Source organism: Amphibalanus amphitrite, unplaced genomic scaffold (assembly GCF_019059575.1).
Source record: "Amphibalanus amphitrite isolate SeventyFive unplaced genomic scaffold, NRLGWU_Aamphi_draft 001026F_arrow, whole genome shotgun sequence".
Classification (NCBI taxonomy): Eukaryota; Metazoa; Arthropoda; class Thecostraca; order Balanomorpha; family Balanidae; genus Amphibalanus; species Amphibalanus amphitrite.
The window spans coordinates 242,878-261,671 of record NW_024882520.1 but is presented as its reverse complement, the minus strand read 5'-3'; the positions used below and the strand labels follow the sequence as shown (position 1 = coordinate 261,671).

At 51.4% G+C, this 18,794-nt stretch overlaps 1 long non-coding RNA gene across 1 annotated transcript; it reads right to left on the bottom strand.

Annotated features, from left to right (window-relative positions):
• Positions 1 to 4,158: 4,158 nt before the first annotated feature.
• LOC122369340 lies at positions 4,159 to 18,179 on the bottom strand. The gene is made up of 4 exons (XR_006254391.1): positions 17,894 to 18,179; positions 11,699 to 11,744; positions 9,948 to 10,049; positions 4,159 to 4,513 (listed from the first exon to the last, which is right to left on the bottom strand). It is a non-coding gene; the product is annotated as an uncharacterized LOC122369340 (long non-coding RNA).
• Between the last annotated feature and the right edge of the window lie 615 nt (positions 18,180 to 18,794).

Genomic DNA, 18,794 nt, shown 5'->3' with positions numbered 1-18,794 from the left:
ATAGAACACTTAACCATGTAATTCTGTTAACATTACATGGTTATGCATGAGAACATAAATTTGGCCGGGGCGTCGCAAGTCCATCTACGACACGTCGCAAGTTACGACACATGTCCCGTCGCAAGTTGTGTCGTAGCGAAAAAGGAGGGATGTTGAGGAAAGAGGGGTTTGTCGGAGGATACGACAGAACGTAGCTACGACGAGGCTTAAATACCCGCTTTACTCGAGAATTTAACCCGCGCACCGACGGGGGGGGGCGGATATCCGCCCCCCTGAGGTTTTTCGCGAATAGCGGGAAAACCGTGGCGCGTAGCGCCGCGAAATTTGGTATGACTATTCCCTTATCAATTTTACACATGGTGTGCAAGTTTGAACCTCCTACCTTTCAAGGTCAGGTCACCAGGTCACTTTGAATGACCCAACCTCAAGTCACTTTTTTGCAACTTTGTCACCGTGCCAGAGCTACAGTAGATGTCGGAGGCCTTTGAAAGTCGCAGGATGTTATTAGGTCATTAGTAGCTACAATTTGTATATCTCGGAATTTTGATATCGGTGACCTAAGGTCAGGTCAATTTCGCGACCTCCCCATTATAAGTCAATGGGGGAAAAATCAACTCCCTGTTTTTACCACTAAAACGGGTCGGAATGGCCCCATATACCATACATGACTTCATATACGATCAACCTTCACTACCTTGAGGTCTGTTTTGCTGTTGGGCAGCTGTGAGGTCATGTGACGTCATCAAAGGTCACCAAAGGTTTTTGGCCAATAACTCCGTACAGGAACAAGATACAGACGCGTGGATGGTCTCATTGTGTTCAGCTCGTCAAGACGCATCGAATGATATACATGATGACCTCGAGGTCACGTGACCTGAGGTCAACCTTTGACCTTGACCTTTCGAGGTCAACATATATCATTCGATGCGGATTGACGAGAGGATCACGATGAGGCCCTTAGTTTGTTCCTATCTCGACTAATTCGAAAGTTATTCGAGAAAAACTATCTCCATATTTAGCGCCGCCATTTTGACTTTTTCGACCCCTGTGACGTCATTTGACCTGACCTGAAAATGACCTTAGTAAAAATTGTAGATCTTGACCGTGCGTATCCGATGCCGTTTACCGCTTGTCGCTATCTTGCTTCGTTCTCGAGATCTCAGGGGGGGGGCGGTCATCCGCCCCCCCCCCCGTCGGTACTAAGTTGGCGCAGACCCCCGTCGGTGCGCGGGTTAAAAGGCTACACGATCAGCTGATCCCGTAGTAAACGTCAGTAAGGTCGAAAACTCTATCACGCATAACGGAACATTCGCCTTTCTGGTTTGAGAGCTTATGAGACAGCCAGGTCAAGCATGTTCTCTGATTCTGAAGCTTTGTCTCAACTGGGTGACTTGTGATCGCTAACGCTCACATAATTTGCCATAAAATTTGGGGTCGATCACAGGAGATTCGTGGCTAAAGAGCATCTAGAAGCTATGCTTTAGAAGAAATGAGTTCAGAGAGTTTGAAGTCACAGAGAGGTAAGAGAGTTGAAGTTGGAGGTCACAATTGGAGGTTACAGAGGTCATCTGGGACACGTCAGGTCACAGAAGTCAACTTGGGGACAGTCAGGTCACAGAGGTTAACTTTGGGTCATCACAGAGCTCAATTGGAGGTCAACTGGGACACGTCAGGTCACAAGAGTCAGCTTGGGGTCATCAAAGAGCTCAATTGGAGGTCACGGAGGTCATCTGGGACACGTCAAGTCACAGAGGTCAACTTGGGGTCATCACAGAGCTCAATTGGAGGTCATATGGGTCATCTGAGATACGTCAGGTCACAGAGGTCAACTTGGGGGTTATCACAGAGCTCTATTGGAGGTCATGGGGGTCATATGAGACACGTCAGGTCACAGAGGTCAACTTGAGGTCACCACAGGGCTCAATTGTAGGCCATCTGGGGACACTTCAGGTCACAGAGGTCAACTTGGGGTCATCAGAGACCTCAATTTGAGATCAGCTGGGACACGTCAGGTCACAGAAGTCAGCTTGGGGTTATCAGAGGTCACTTAGAGGTCATAGAGGTCATCTGGGACACGTCAGGTCAGAGAGGTCAACTTGGGGTCATCACAGAGCTCAATTTGAGATCATCTGGGACACGTCTGGTCACAGAGGTCAGCTTGGGCTCATCACAGAGCTCAATTGGGACACGTCAGGTCACAGAGGTCAGCTCGGAGTCATGAGAGAGCTCAATTGGAGGTCATATAGGACTCGTCAGGTCACAGAGGTCAACTTGGGGTCATCACAAAACTCGGAAGTCATCTGAGACACGTCAGGTCACAGAGGTCAGCTCGGAGTAATGAGAGAGCTCAATGGGAGGTCACGGAGGTCATCTGAGACACGGCAGATCACAGAGGTCAACTGGGGTCATCACAGAGCTAAATTGGAGTCATGGGGGCCATCTGAGACACGTCGTTTTTGGAATTGGGAGAATCTTTTGGGGGATGCCCCTCGCAACGTCCAAGATCGCCTTTCTGGACTCGCCAGTAGTTGCTGAATGATATAAGGCTGCTTTGTATCCCTGAATACCCCAATGAATTTGAATATAACATATTATGCACCATTTTTAACACTCGCTGGCACGGATTGAGGCCTCACAGATGACCCGTCGGTTCAAGCTCTATAACTCGCGTTAGCGTCAACGGATTGTAACCAAATTTTAACTCAAGTTCAAACAATTTTACACTAACCATGTAAATTTCGTGACCATGGCCCGAATGACCTGTGACCTGTGACCTCTTCCTCAAAGCAAGGTTAGCTTACGACACAACTTACGACTGCTATTTCAAATTCGTAAGTTGTGTCGCAAATCAGGCAACTTGCGACAGGCTTTACTACTTAAAGGGACTATCCCACCTTTAACATGGGGTTTGAGTTGAGATAGCCAAGTTTGCGGCGAGGTTCAGAAACCTATATCTATCTAGGTTGCAACCCCCGCGGCCTCCTGGTGTTGAAGAAATTCGTTCCCTTCATTTGAAAATGGGCCTTGTACAAGGCCCTATCTTCAACATGGAGCGACCGTTAGTGTGACGTCACCTCGTTTAGTCGTTCTGATTTAAATGGGTTTGTTCGTTGAAAAATCGCTTAAAACTTGGTCTGAACTTTGTTGTGGTGCCTACAAAGTAAAAAGAATCTGCTTTATGACAGTAATGTGGCCTGGGGAAGGAGGTAATTTTGGGCTGTGACGTCACATATTTGAAAGTTTGTGTTTGGAATATGGGAAGTCTAAGATGTTTAATGAAAAATAAATGCCAGAACCGTGTTCCTGGTCATCCAATCTATAAAGTCGGGCACAATTTAACTGGTTTTAATAACATTTTAGAAGGTGGGATAGTCCCTTTAAGTAACGCTACTCATCGATTGATCCCTCCAAAAACGACTTACTACACAACTTGCGACACGTCGCAGTTACGACGAGGCTTACGACGCTCTGGATTCCTCCGGCCAAAAAGATCTTTTCGCTTCATGTCTTGTTAAAGATTTTGAGTTGTCGTTTCGTTAGCACGACGTCCCCTAAACCTGCACCTGTCTACTGCTTTTTTTTTGCCACCCCGAACAAGAACGACTGGGGGGGGGGGGGCTTGATACGACCCCACTTACGTTTCGCTCCCATGGAACTAAAAACAGCAAATTTTCATGGGAAAGGGGCTCATGAGTCCTCGCTCCCTAACTACATCAATATTTAGAGGGTTTGCATGATAAAAGCCAGCATTAAAAATAAAAATGGCGCTTTTCAGCACGAAACGCTACGTGTCTCGAAAAAAAAAACATAAAAGCTAGAACAATTAAGATAGCATTCGATAACTTAGAACAAGCCCTATCGAGCTTTATCAAAATATTTTGTCTCAATACGTTAAGCTCAAGATTTCACCAAAGGAGACGCAGTGAGTGTTGCTTAAATACTTTTTTTGCATATGACATTTCATATGTAACAGATTTAGCAAAATTGCAAACGAGGCCGAGGGTAGACGAGGTTGGGTGGCGGGCGGCGCTTCACGCCGCCATCGCTGCTATTGCAAAAAAAAAAATCACCCATGGGTCGGATTCCCTCCCTCCTCAGACGGACGTGAGTAAAGGCATTCTCGCATGGACAATGCAGTTATTGAGCGATACGCTTATTATCCTGCATCGATCGCAGTGCTTCAATAAATGCATATGAACTCACCTATGCAATTGCCCTCCCACTATAAAACTTCAGGCCGGACTATAGTCTGTTCCATATCAAGCTTGCGGTCGGAGTCCCCTTGGCAGTTCCAGGCAATTCGCTGAGCGCGCTACTCCATTCAATAATTTGAGTCTTAGAATGTAAGATGTATGCACAGAAATCACGCACTGCCTTCAACAGAGCACTTCAGCCGCAAGCTTGACATGGAACACACTATAGATGTAGTGAATGCGCCTCACCTCCTTCATCGTCCTCTTGGCGATCATCAGCCGGACCGCCCTCATTTCAGAGCCTGGCTCGTCGAAGTCCTCTGAAAAACCGTCTCTGTCAGATTTAAGAATATGTGTGATGCAAAATAAGTGCCTGCCATAATGGGCAAGCATTTCTGAAAAAAAACGCTGAACGGAACATATGTGCTACGGTGGTACCCGGACTGCTTTGGCTATCCGCGCTCGTCCTTAATCTGAAGTACAGCACCATGGGTCTGCATATAACCTAGTAGTACCAGTGAACTTTAACGGTCTTACATTGCCTTCGCTCTGTACGATTCTCTTCATGGTGTTATTGCATTGCCTCTTTAACACTACATTGCAAAAATGCTTTAACTGCATGAAATGTCTGCTAAAATGACAGACGAATGGTGATGTTACGATTAGCACATGTACAAACGATTAGTTACCTTCAGTGAGCATCTCCTCCAGGCTCCGTCCGCTAATTTTGAGAGGCATCCTTCGTCCAGCTTCATCATCAGGATGGAGGCACGCGTCAGTTCGTGAGTAGCGTCTGACAGTCTGTAGTACCCACGATGCACGTCTTTGTCATGTCCCATGTGCCGGGTGAGCACCTCCATATCGAATTCACCCATCTCTAGAATCTGGGACGTTGTAGCACAATATTTCCGTAGTTTTGTTGCATGGAAGAGATCTGCCCTGTTTAGTGCCATGTCCGACAACTGCTCTTTAAGCACCACGCCTGCGTTGTAGTGTCCTGTAGTCCTCGCCAGAGGGTTTGCGAACAGATACTTGTTATCCTTGTCAATGTACGTCTCCCGGTTGTCTACCAGTAGCTGCAGCGGAGCCGCGCAGTCGCTCGGTATCAGGGTGGGGACCTTGTTCCCGCACTTGCCGCGGGACATGACGACGTCGAGCTCGTTGAACAACTTCTTTTCTGTTTCACCCATTGACTTGTTCACTTCTTCTACCGTCTCTTGTTTGTACATCTCTCGGTTGATCCATGATTGCAGCAGGATGCTGCTAAGCTCCTTAGGACGGCGTTTGTTGAATACTAGCAAACGGGCGAGAACCGCTTTGCTCAGCCTTGCATAGTCTGTCATGCCATGTATTCCCTTTTCTGTCATTTCTTTCACTCGTTCCTTCATTTTTTCGGTGAAAAGCTTCAAATCGCTGGTAAAGGGCAGCATGTCTTTCTTGTCATACTTGTTCGACTCGCGGTTCTTCAGCGCTACGCTGCTGATCTTCACATTCCAGAATTGGTCCACGTGATACAAGAACGCCTCAGCATCTTTCACTTCGCTTTCTTCTTTCTTGATCAGCGCAATGCCCTTCTTGAGAGCAGCCAGCTGTCGTAGTTCGCCTCCAATCCGCATGGCCTTTGAAGGAGTTTTGTATGTGGGCAGCCCCGTGTGGGCGTTTAGCTTGTCCTGCTCAAACCCACAGACGGATTTGGTGGCACTTACAACCGTATCAAATCCTTCGCCATTGATCAGCTCTTGCATGCTCTTTCCGGCTGCTTGGACAACTTCGCCCATCATCCTTAGGCGCTGGCTTATCTGCGCAAAACCCGACCTTCCAAGTTTCGCGTGCAAGTTGGCACCCCACTTCTTCAGGAGTTCATCGTTCTTTATGGTCTTCGTAACTGCATCGTCGTGCATACGAGACAATATGTCCTTGTGATACCCAGTATTTTCTTCTTGGCCGTCACTCAGGAGCGTCCGGCTCTCTGCCAGCACCGTGGGAATGTCTGGGCATTCTGTTTTGCGAGCCACACAGTGATGTTTTATGTGCTGCATCATGTTGGTTTTAACCACAAAAAGATAGCAGTAAGGACATGGCACGTAGTCGTCCACGGACGCCTGGTCCGACTTCCTTCCCAAGATCATGTCACCTTCACCCCTTTGTAGGACGAGTTTGTTGTGCTCCATGTTGCCTTTGTTGATCATCACGGTGATTTTCATTTTTCGTTCCTGCTCAGAATCACACTCCTGTATATCCTTGACTTCCTTCTCGTCACGGTGGACCGTCTTGATATGGCGCCATATCAGATTTCTCTTTTGCTTGCAATATATGCAAACATTTTTTTTCCGCACTTCGCCGCACGATGCGCCGTTCCTCGCCGACTGAGATGTACGCGACTGAGAACTGTGCTGGGGCGGAGCCACCTCAACACCGTCGCTGACATCAGACTCAGCTCCCTGTTCTCCGTATTCGTTCTCCTCCAAATGGTGGTTCTCGGGAGCCGTGATCTCTGTTTGATTGCACATCAAGTGCTCAGGAAAAGTCCATGTGCCATGGTCCCCTGCATCCTGGACTGAAGCCCTCGAAGTAGAGCAGGTGGGTGACATAAGGTCGTACTCGCTTGCAGAGAACGGCGTCATGTCGATCAGTTCAGTTGGCAGTGCTGTTGAATAAGAGGTTTTTACTGACCCACAAACTCCCGTCTCAGAGGTAGGTGGGGAAACACGAGACGGGGCTCCAACCGTCGCCCCAGTAGTTGTACACAGATGAAGAGCATCCCATCTTCTAGCGTCCGGGGTCGGGACGGGCGGCAGGCCTCCAGCCGCAGTCTCGGAAGTCGCACGCAGATGACGGGCATCAGCCCGCCTTCCCGCTTCAGAGGTCGGGACGGGCGGCGGGGCTCTGGCCGCAGTCTCAGAAGTCTCACGCAGATGATGAGCACCCCACCTTCTAGCGTCCGCGGTCGGGACGGGCGGCGGGCCTCCGGTCGCAGTCTCAGAAGTCTCACGCAGATAAAGAGCATCCCACCTTCCAGCGTCGGGGTCGGGACGGGCGGCGGGGCTCCGGTCGCAGTCTCAGAAGTCTCACGCAGATGAAGAGCATCCCACCTTCTAGCGTCCGGGGTCGGGACGGGCGGCGGGCCTCCGGTCGCAGTCTCAGAAGTCTCACGCAGATGAAGAACATCCCACCTTCAGCGTCCGGGGTCGGGACGGGCGGGGGCCTCCGGTCGCAGTCTCAGAAGTCTCACGCAGATGAAGAGCATCCCACCTTCCAGCGTCAGAGGTCGGGACGGGCGGCGGGGCTGGCCGCAGTCTCAGAAGTCTCACGCAGATGAGCATCCCACCTTCCAGCGTCGGGGTCGGGACGGGCGGCGGGGCTCGGCCGCAGTCTCAGAAGTCTCACGCAGATGATGAGCATCCCACCTTCCAGCGTCGGGGTCGGGACGGGCGGCGGGCTCGGTCGCAGTCTCAGAAGTCTCACGCAGATGAGCATCCCACCTTCCAGCGTCCGGGGTCGGGACGGGCGGCGGGGCTCCGGTCGCAGTCTCAGAAGTCTCACGCAGATGAGAGCATCCCACCTCTAGCGTCCGGGGTCGGGACGGGCGGGGGCTCCGGTCGCAGTCTCAGAAGTCTCACGCAGATGAAGAGCATCCCCCTTCTAGCGTCCGGGGTCGGGACGGGCGGCGGGGCTCCGGTCGCAGTCTCAGAAGTCTCACGCAGATGAAGAGCATCCCACCTTCTAGCGTCCGGGGTCGGGACGGGCGGCGGGGCTCGGTCGCAGTCTCAGAAGTCTCACGCAGATGAAGAGCATCCCACCTTCCAGCGTCCGGGGTCGGGACGGGCGGCGGGGCTCCGGTCGCAGTCTCAGAAGTCTCACGCAGATGAAGAGCATCCCACCTTCTAGCGTCCGGGGTCGGGACGGGCGGCGGGCTCCGGTCGCAGTCTCAGAAGTCTCACGCAGATGAAGAGCATCCCACCTTCCAGCGTCCGGGGTCGGGACGGGCGGCGGGGCTCCGGTCGCAGTCTCAGAAGTCTCACGCAGATGAAGAGCATCCCACCTTCCAGCGTCAGAGGTCGGGACGGGCGGCGGGGCTCCGGTCGCAGTCTCAGAAGTCTCACGCAGATGAAGAGCATCCCACCTTCTAGCGTCCGGGGTCGGGACGGGCGGCGGGCCTCCGGTCGCAGTCTCAGAAGTCTCACGCAGATGAAGAGCATCCCACCTTCCAGCGTCCGGGGTCGGGACGGGCGGCGGGGCTCCGGTCGCAGTCTCAGAAGTCTCACGCAGATGAGCATCCCACTTCTAGCGTCAGGTCGGGACGGGCGGCGGGGCTCTGGCCGCAGTCTCAGAAGTCTCACGCAGATGATGAGCATCCACCTTCCAGCGTCCGGGGTCGGGACGGGGGCGGGCCTCCGGTCGCAGTCTCAGAAGTCTCACGCAGATGAAGAGCATCCCACCTTCCAGCGTCCGGGGTCGGGACGGGCGGCGGGGCTCCGGTCGCAGTCTCAGAAGTCTCACGCAGATGAAGAGCATCCCACCTTCCAGCGTCCGGGGTCGGGACGGGCGGCGGGCCTCCGGTCGCAGTCTCAGAAGTCTCACGCAGATGATGAGCATCCCATTCTAGCGTCCGGGGTCGGGACGGGCGGCGGGCCTCCGGTCGCAGTCTCAGAAGTCTCACGCAGATGAAGAGCATCCCACCTTCCAGCGTCCGGGGTCGGGACGGGCGGGGGCTCCGGTCGCAGTCTCAGAAGTCTCACGCAGATGAAGAGCATCCCACCTTCCAGCGTCCGGGGTCGGGACGGGCGGCGGGGCTCCGGTCGCAGTCTCAGAAGTCTCACGCAGATGAAGAGCATCCCATCTTCTAGCGTCCGGTCGGGACGGGCGGCGGGGCTCCGGTCGCAGTCTCAGAAGTCTCACGCAGATGAAGAGCATCCCACCTTTAGCGTCCGGGGTCGGGACGGGCGGGGGGCTCCGGTCGCAGTCTCAGAAGTCTCACGCAGATGAAGAGCATCCCACCTTCCAGCGTCAGAGGTCGGGACGGGCGGTGGGGCTCTGGCAGTCTCAGAAGTCTCACGCAGATGAGAGCATCCCACTTCTAGCGTCAGGGTCGGGACGGGCGGCGGGGCTGGCCGCAGTCTCAGAAGTCTCACGCAGATGATGAGCATCCACCTTCTAGCGTCGGGGTCGGGACGGGCGGCGGGCTCCGGTCGCAGTCTCAGAAGTCTCACGCAGATGAAGAGCATCCCACCTTCCAGCGTCAGAGGTCGGGACGGGCCGGGGCTCCGGTCGCAGTCTCAGAAGTCTCACGCAGATGATGAGCATCCCACCTTCTAGCGTCCGGGGTCAGGACGGGCGGCGGAGCTCCGTCCATCGCATGGGTAGCCGGTCGCAGCTCATGAGTCATAGTCAAGTCAAGTCCAGGATATTTGTGGTATACATGATACTCAGTGGTGTGAGGAGGGGTTTCATCCACGCGGCCGGCTGACCCAGGAGATGAAGGGAGGACTTCTGGAAAGAAAAGATATGGCAACGCATAAGGAAGCATGGCGGTAGGAGGATGAATGCTGTCTTGATTTTTTAACCATCACCAGTGATTCGGCGAGTGATTTTAAAATGTAGGATCAGGTAGTGAGCCAAAAAAAGAACAATGTCTAAAGAAAAACCAGAAAAACGATTGAATTATGATGTGTTGATTAGCATAGATACAAGTAGATTTGGGTGGACTGAGTAACTGGTAACAACACAAATGTAGGCACCATAGTCACGTCTTACCTCGTCCATTTTTACGTGAGTGACGCTGCGCGCCTTTATGTCTGCCACGGGAGTGGAGAGCAGCAAGCAGCATCCTCTTCCCATATGATCCAGCTATGCGCCCTGTCAAATATTGATAGCTATTAGCTAACATAAAATACTAAAGGAAGTTTCCCAGCCAGCAATTGGTTTGGCTCAAGTCCGTTTTGCCCTAGCGACTCCGGCACGCCAGATTTGGGCCGGTGTAAACGGAACGCCGTCGGAATAAGAGTTTGGGTCGATATGGCTCTATTCCGGTTAACCAGTCTTTGCCGTAGCGTTCCGGAGCTAGTATGGCTTCGGACCGACAAGTCCGGCCGGCACTAGCGAGCGGTGGCCTGACCTGACCTTGCCGGAGGGGCCGTGACGTCACCGGCGGGCGGTCAGAGCGAGTCGGCAGAGCCTCACTCTACGCGGCCCGAGCGAGCAGTGAGGATCGGTGAATAGGACATAGGGGAGGGAGGGGAGGGGAGGGGAGGGGGGGAGAGAGAGGAGAGAGAGAGAGAGAGAGAGAGAGAGAGAGAGAGAGAGAGAGAGAGAGAGAGAGAGAGAGAGGAGAGAGAGGCGGCCGGCCAATAATTAGGCAGCCAACACTGAGTTGAATGAAGCACACGATGCTGACAACGTTACGGAGTTAACTATAAGATAATGTCATGCGTTTAATGTGATTGGATTTTTCACTTAAATGCTTTCTTCCTTTGTGACCCACAACCCCTAATTTGGGGAGGACAAGCTGCCCCAACGGTTCCTGACCTTATGAAAAGTTGTGGGGCACCGCCCCCACGGCCCCAGAGTTGTGGGGGCTAGCTGCCCCACTGCCCCCGGTTCCCGCGCCTATGTATGAATCTATGAAATTATGTTGGTATATTTCCGATTTCGATCCCTCCAGTTGGAGGGGCTCAAATACCTTACGAGCCCCCTTCCCAGCCGAAAAGTTGGAGGGGCTCAGCACCCCCTAGCCCCCCCCCGGCTCCCGCGCCACTGCCCCCCCCCCCAAGGCAAATCATGGGCATCATAGCATTTATTGCCCCCCCCCAAACTAACCGATGAGCCCCCATGGGGGTATGGGGCCCTGGCCCTTATTCGATTATCACGAGGCTCAAGAAACACACGCCAGCTATTCGCACAGCTCCCATACCGGTCTTTGAGGGTCCTACAATGACCTCTGAGGGTCCCTCAGTGGCGGTCATGCGCCCACCTTGACCGCTGAGCCCCCAGCATGACATTAAAAACTCAGACCACCAGCACGGCGCAGGTTAATAGCATCTGCAAATTTGAGCACTCTACTAAGCTATGCCTTCGTCGATTGTATTTACATAAATTTTGAACATGAGACCTAATACAGCTCTGAGGAACCCCAATCAGAACATTTTTCCCACCTTGCCCTTCACCCATTTAGCACTATACGCTGCTGGCGTCCTGTCAACCGGGTCTAGTATATTCCCCTTCATGCCTTGCAGCTTCAATTGCAATACTATCCTTATGTGTGGTACTTTATCAAACGCATTATTGAGGTCAAGGTATGCTACCTACATCAAACTGCTTTCTTTGCCAAAAGTGTTTAGGATCTGTCGCAGCTTCAAAAAAGTCTAGGTAAACTAAACAGCCTTTATTTAACTCATGCTGGATATTGCCTATCACACTTTTCATCCAAAGATTCTACCACTTTCCCCTAGATTATGGATTCCAAATTCTGCAAACCAAGGAATACTTCGACAGTGACTGTAACTCACCTCGTTTGGTATCCATCTGTGATTGGATAGTGGGACTGACGCCAACCTGGAAAACAAGGTTATTGGCAGTCAAGGTGTGAGAGGTGCATCACTAAATATTGCCGCTTGTATCATTGAAACTTTACATCCGTCCGCCCGCTCATTGCCAGCAACACCAACATGACTAGGGATCCAGCAAAAAGTGATTGATGTTCCCTCTCGGTCGAGGGCTGTCAGACGGAGAAGAATCTCCTGTACGAGGAGGTCGGTCGAATAGAATTGTGTCAAGGCCTGGAGACCACTCAATGAGTCAGATGGGCTCCTATGTAGCCACACTTATCTCCATAAAGGACCAATGCGCCGGTTTCTGAGAGACCTTGCCGGCTTCTGAGGGCCCTAGTAACGGCCAATGAGGGATCAGCTGCAATGGCTCCACACCCGTCTGTGATAGCCCCACGGCCCACACCAGTGTTTCTAAAAGCCACCACATCGGCACCTGCGAGGCCCCTCACGCCATCTCCAAGGGACCCACATCAGCGCATCGCCCGTAACCCTCGCCGTATTGTAGTAACATTAACCCTCGCCCGTATTGGTGTTTTTCCAGCCGCGAACGTATAGGTAAGGGGGCGGGGGCCCGTTGCCCCCCCCTTGCCGTTTCGCCTATGATTGAGCTAGAGTTTCGCAGAAAAAAAAACGAGCGTGTTGCCCGTGACGAGAGGAAACCGATGACACCCAATATTAAGGTCCTAGTTCATTGGTTGACCTTCCAGGTCAGGTCAAAGACCCAGAAGTCGGGAAAATCGGGACCTGTTAGAACGTCGTAGTGTGGCAGTGTGGCTGATATGGGGGCTTTCGGGGTGTTGATCACGAATATCATGTTAATTTTGATCACAGATGATGTCCTCATGCATTTTAACTGGGCCGGGTCAGGTCAGGTCAGGTCAACCAGTAGGGGTCCTGCCGGGTCTTCGCAGTAGGTGTCAACCGCCTCTGACAGCTTCGTAACATGTTACGAAGGCACCAAAACTACTTCGTTAATGTTCATATGGTTGCTAAATTCGAATTCAGCTCCAAAAACTAGCCTAGAAACATGTAAAACTCGAAAAAGTGAACCGAGGTCATCAAAGGTCAATGACCTGACCAGACCTTCAGGTGACCTTGACACCCACCCTAATGCATGGGGGCAACATCATATCACATGTTTGAACGCCTGAAACCACGAAAAGACTGGAAACGCGCGGCTAATGCGAGCCGACATACGCCGAACCGCGATTCCGGCCAAACATGGGCTCGAAAAGTAGGTCACAGGTCAAAGGTCATTTAGGTCAGGGTCATGAAATTTTTAGGGTAGGTGTAAAATTGAATAACCCGAGGGTACTGAAAGTTTCGTCGCGATCGGCCGCTTTTTACGCGAGTTATTCGCGAAAAACCGAGGGGGCCGTTCGACCCCTCCCCTACACGAACGTGGGTTAAGGGCCTACATCGGCGGCTCTGAGAGTCCCCAAACCAGCGTCTCTGAGGGCCACGTACCAGTGACTGGGCCAGTACCAGTGATGGCCTCTTACCAGCCTCTGAGTGTCCTTGCCAGTCTTAGTCTATGAACTATGAAAGGCCACTTTCCACTTTCAGGCCACTGTGCAGGGCCACGCACATGCCAATGATGGCCCCACCAGTGTCTCTAAGCCCTAAGGCCCCGCGGCCCGCAACGGCGGCTGTGAGGACTCAACACCAGCGCATCTGACGGCCTTTCACACCGGTGACTGAGGAGCTCGCTTGCTTCGTTTGCTCGTAAAATACCATGCACATTAGGCACACTCCTTGGGCATAAATGGTATTTTTACGTGCCAATTTTTAACATTTTCTCAGGGCAGACCGTTTTAAAGAGGCCTGTCTGCCAGTGGGACCGGACCCACCGTGCCCCCCTCCCATCGAAAGGTCCTGGATACGTCCCTGCCTGGGCTGACCCCGGGCCCCCGGGTGACTCGCGGGCCCCTTCAAGAGCAGGTGATCCCCTCGTGGGCGAAATCCTGGGTACGTGTCTGACGTACATCGTGCATAGTTAATCCAACAACTATTTGTCATGTTGATTTGATTTTTTAAAAATAAATTTAGTCCGAACCTTTTGATGGGAACACGGGCGTAGGAACGTCATGAAAAGTGGGTGGGCCACCCTGTCAAGGGGCCTCCTTTTCCAGGGGGCCTCCTATTTTCAGGGGCCTCCAACTTTTGCCTCGTCCTGCCGGCTGCTTTCAAGTATGACCTCCAAATCTAGCTTCTGAGATCGAGCAGATGTACCCAGGGGCGTAACCGCTTCAGCGAACAGTGCGGGAAGTCCGCACCATTTTTAAAACTTATTCTCCCTCCGATTTTTTTTTAGAATCTATATGCCGCAAACGGTGCATGACCCCTGAAAACCCTTACACAAATGTCTTCCTCGTTTCCCAGGTGCCCCCATTAGCTTTATAGGCGCCCTCTTTGGCATATAAGCGCCCTATGTATAGTCATCAGAGACATCCCTATATGTCCCACAGTCGCCCCGTTGTCGCATACAATGTGCGCTTATCATAGGCGTCTCTCTTTTATGGACACTTGAAGGCGCCTCTCTTTGCCATGCCGGCGCCCCTGTTTCTTATGAATGCACCCTCATGGCATCGATCCATTGCAGTGCAGACCTCTATTGCATGTGGACGCCCATATATGTAGGCCTCAGAGGCACCCCTCTTTCGCATTAAGGCACACCTAAGGGCTTCATAGGCGCCCTTCTATTGCACGTAGGTGCCCTACTGTCTCAGAACCGCTCCCCTTTGGCATGCAGACGCCCATCTTTCGACAGAGGAGCCGCTGTGGTTCTTAAGACGGCATGTTACTCCCAGACGCAGATGGGGCTCTCGGAGTCGGGACCTTCAGTCGATGATGGGTGCCCGCCAGATGTGGACCCTCGGAGACGCCGGTATGGGGCCCTCTGAGATGCCGGTATGTGGCCCTTAGAGACACCGGTGTGGAACCCTCAGATACTTCAGTGTGAAGCCCTTACAATTGCTGGTGTGGAGCTATGAATGCGCTGGCTTAAATCCCTCAGAGGCCGGTACATGGACATTAGAGCTCAGTGAGAGCTTGGCTTGTGTGGTGCCTTCAGTGGCCTTGTGGAGCCGTTAGACATCAACATTCAACATGGTGCTCTCAGGAGCCGGTGAGTCCTCAGAGTCACCGGTGTAGGGCCTTCAGAGCTCCGAGATACTGGTGTGGGGCCCTCAGAGGTGTCGGTGTGGGTCCTTCATATGTACTTATAGAGCCTTGAGATGCACAGGTGTGGTGGCCCACAGAGGCGCCGGTGTGGGGCCCCCAGAGCCACCGATATAGGGCCCTAAGAGACACTAGTATGACCCTCAAAGGCGCCGCTGTGTGGCGCTCATAAACACTGGTGTGGAGCCATCACAGGCGGGTGGAGCCGTTAGAGGCCGGAAAGGGCCCTTAGATGCCTACAAGGAGCCTTCAGAAGCCGGCGTGGCACCCTTATGGGAATAAGCGTGTCTACTTAGGACCCCTTGAGGTGCTCTCATGTGCTCTGTGGGGCTCTACCGAGCCGAAATATGGCCACGGCAAGTTGCCGCCACCTGGCTCTTCGGACTATCATTCTCAGGGGCCTCATCTGCCTAGTTTGAATAGAAGGGCCTCTCAGAAAATCAGTCTCATGGGCCTCCTCTGGCTAGTATAAATAGAAGGGCCTGTTAGACCATCAATCCTAGGGCCTCTTCTGGTTAGTATAAATAGAAGAGCCTCTCAGACCATTAATCTCAGGGGGCTCCTGTGGACAGTATAAATAAAAGGGCCTCTCAGACCATCAGTCTCGGGGGCCTCCCTAGAAAAGTGTAAATGTGGATAGAAGGCCCCCTCAGATTCATTAGGAGTGAACCTCTCTGACTATCAGTCTTAGGGGCCTCTTGTGGCCAGTATGAATATAAGAGCCTCTCAGACCATCGGTCCCAGGGGCCTCTTCTGACTAGTTTGGATAGAGGGCCCTCCCAGACCACCGGTTTCAGGGGCCTCCAGTGGCCAGTTATATGAACAGAAGGGCCTCACAGCCATCAGCCTCGGGGGCCTCTTCTGACTGGTGTGGATATGAGGGCCTCTCATACCATCAGTCTCAGGGGCCTCCTCTGCCTAGTGTGAATATAAGGGCTTCCCAGGCCATCAGTCTCAGGGGACTCTTCAGACTGGTGCCGGATTGAGGGACCTCCCAGTCCCAGACAGAAAGTTTTGGGGGGTCTCCTGTGGCCAGTATGAATAGAAGGGCCTCTCAGTCCATCAGTCTCATGGGCCTCTTCTGCCTGGTGTGATTATAAGGGCCTCTCAGGTCATCAGTCTCAGAGGCCTCCTCTGACTACAGTGTAGATGGATAGGCCTCCCAGACCATCAGTCTCAGGGGCCTCTTCTGACTATTGAGGATAGAGGGGCCTCCTCTGACTAGTGAGGGTAGGGGGCCTCGGCTAGACCGCCAGTGTCAGGGGCCTATTCTGACTAGTGTGGATGGAGGGGAGGGGCCTCCCAGACCACCAGTCTCAGACCTCCGACTAGTGTGGATAAAGGGGCCTCCCAGACCGCCGGTGTCAGTGGCCTCCCCAGACCAGTGTGGATATTGGGGCCTCCTCAGATCCACTAGGGCCTCTCAGGCCATCAGTCTCAGGCGCTTCGACTGTCAAGTATGAATAGAGGGCCTCCTTGGATCCATCACGGCCCCTTGGAGTCCGTGCGTGGGGATTCGTGGAACTTATTTTTACCAAGTTTGTTTATTATGGGAGGTGACGACGTCCTCTCAAATCGAGACGAGGGCCTAGAGTAAAAAGTGGGTGGGCCAAAACACATGGTTGGCCCCCACTCGAAAAGTGGGTGGGCACTTACCCACCTGCCCACCATTGGTGTACCCTATGTTCCAGTGTTGCAAAAGTTGCCGCTGATTGGTGTCTCCAGACACCAAAGATTTTTGTACTCAGTACTCATCATAGAAAAAAATATAATTTTGTACTCACTTTTCAGGGAAACTGAAATCAATGGGTAAACCCCATAACGATAGCATGCCAGTCAAAAGTTAAGTGTCCACTGAGTTAGAAATAAATGTAATGTAACAAAAACAAGCATTACCCAGCCACAGCCCACAACAATCACAAAGTTTAATTCGCCGAAAGTAAAGTCTTTCAATCACTGGAAGAAATTACCCAATCTACAACCACAACCTACAACCTAAAACCTACAATCTACAGCATCACATATGGTAGCTCGTGCTATGTCTGCCCTACCAATGCCAAATTTATAAGCATATAGGGAGTGACCATGTGCTAATTTAGTAAAGGAGAAAATGTAAGCAATTAATTTGTGCAGTAGCATAAGTCACAACTAAGAAATTGGCCAAACATGTCAAAATAGCAATAACAGCAGTGTCCAAGAGCTAAGTGGATTTCTTAAAGGCAATTCCGAGCATTCCGAGCCATTGCTAGATTTTCATTTATCTTCTTTGATGGGGTAAGAAAATACAAATGACATTTTGTAAGCATGATTTCAGAACCTATCCATACAACTTAATGTAAATAATAAAATGATTACAGGCAGTAAAAACAAAATTGTTTAAGTTTTTTAACCATGCAGGTTATCTACGAAGGTAGTCGTAAAGCAGGCGTCACACTTCTTTTTGCAACCAAGGAAAGGCGCTCTACCCAAAGTTGCTTTCTTATCGAACCAAACCAAACCAAACTGAACCTAACCTTACCTACAACCTACAACCTAGAATCTACCACCTAAACCACCTAAAATCTACAACCTAACCTAGTACCTACAGCGCCTCTCCTTGGTTGCGAAAAGAAGTGTGACGCCTGCTCTACTACTACCCCTACGAAGCCCCGAAACATCAATACCCAATAGGTACCCATATCATGCAGATATTATTATCATGTAAAACATTGGACCCAGCCCAATACCATCAAAGGTAAAGTCATTCAATTGTTAACTAGCATACCTACTTAGATTGAATTAAAATATTAAATTCAGTTGGTTTCTATGGAGCATTTAATCAGTAGGTATTTGATTGCATCTGGTTGCTTAGTTTGGTGGGTAAATTTGCAAAGGATGGCTGTCTGCATGGGGATATTGCATAAATTTATTAATATTTTCCGAAGTTGAATTGCGATTGAATCAACATTCAACAATGAAAACCCTAAAACTTACCTGCAACATCAACATAACCTCCACACTGACACCAACTCCACGTCCACACCCTCCGAAGTAATCGAAGTAACTTCACTTCAAAATGGGTGCAAAATGGCACAGTGTATATAAATACAAAATGGCAGATGCATGCTGCATTGCATAACAGGTTGTGCGCCACTTTGGCCTAAGCTGAAAGAGGCCATATAGGGAAATGCCCTGCGCAAATGTTCAAATAAACAGGATATTCAAATCGTGATTTTCAAATATGGTAGCTCTTCATATCAGAACAGCGACGTCTTTCCACTTTGTTCAAAATCTGTGCAAGTCGCGTGAGGTAATAAACCCGATTTATTACAACGTTCTCAGATGTCGCTGTAAATTTTTTTCCCGACCTTTCACGTTAAATCCTGACATTTCAATTTATTGCATCATAAGATGATGTAATAACCTGAAATGTTTTGAAATTCCGGTTTATCGCAACAAAATGATACAATAAATCGGGTTTTACAATGCACCCATAGAGCTTGCACGGTGGGACATTTTATCTGGAACACACAGTCAGTCATTAATGTCAATAGCCAGCTTAGAGGAGGTGCCCAAAGTATGCACCCCTCGCGGACCGCCGACCAGCTGAGCTCCGCTCGATGCCGGGTTTGTCTGACCATTTTCTGCTGATTATCGCCGTCCCATGCTCCGGGTAAAGTATCCTTCTACCACTATTAAATGTACAATTGTCTTCAGCTCACATCTGAACACACCTGTCATTTTGTGAGGCCAGACACTCAAGTACAGTCACGAGAAGTCCGGGCTGTACGACGGGCGGTCGTGCTCGCTTATTCGCAAAACTGCAGGTTTACCAGCTTTGGGGCACGGGAACTCAATGACAGGCGCGGATGTGTGTGGAGAAGCATTCTCTTGT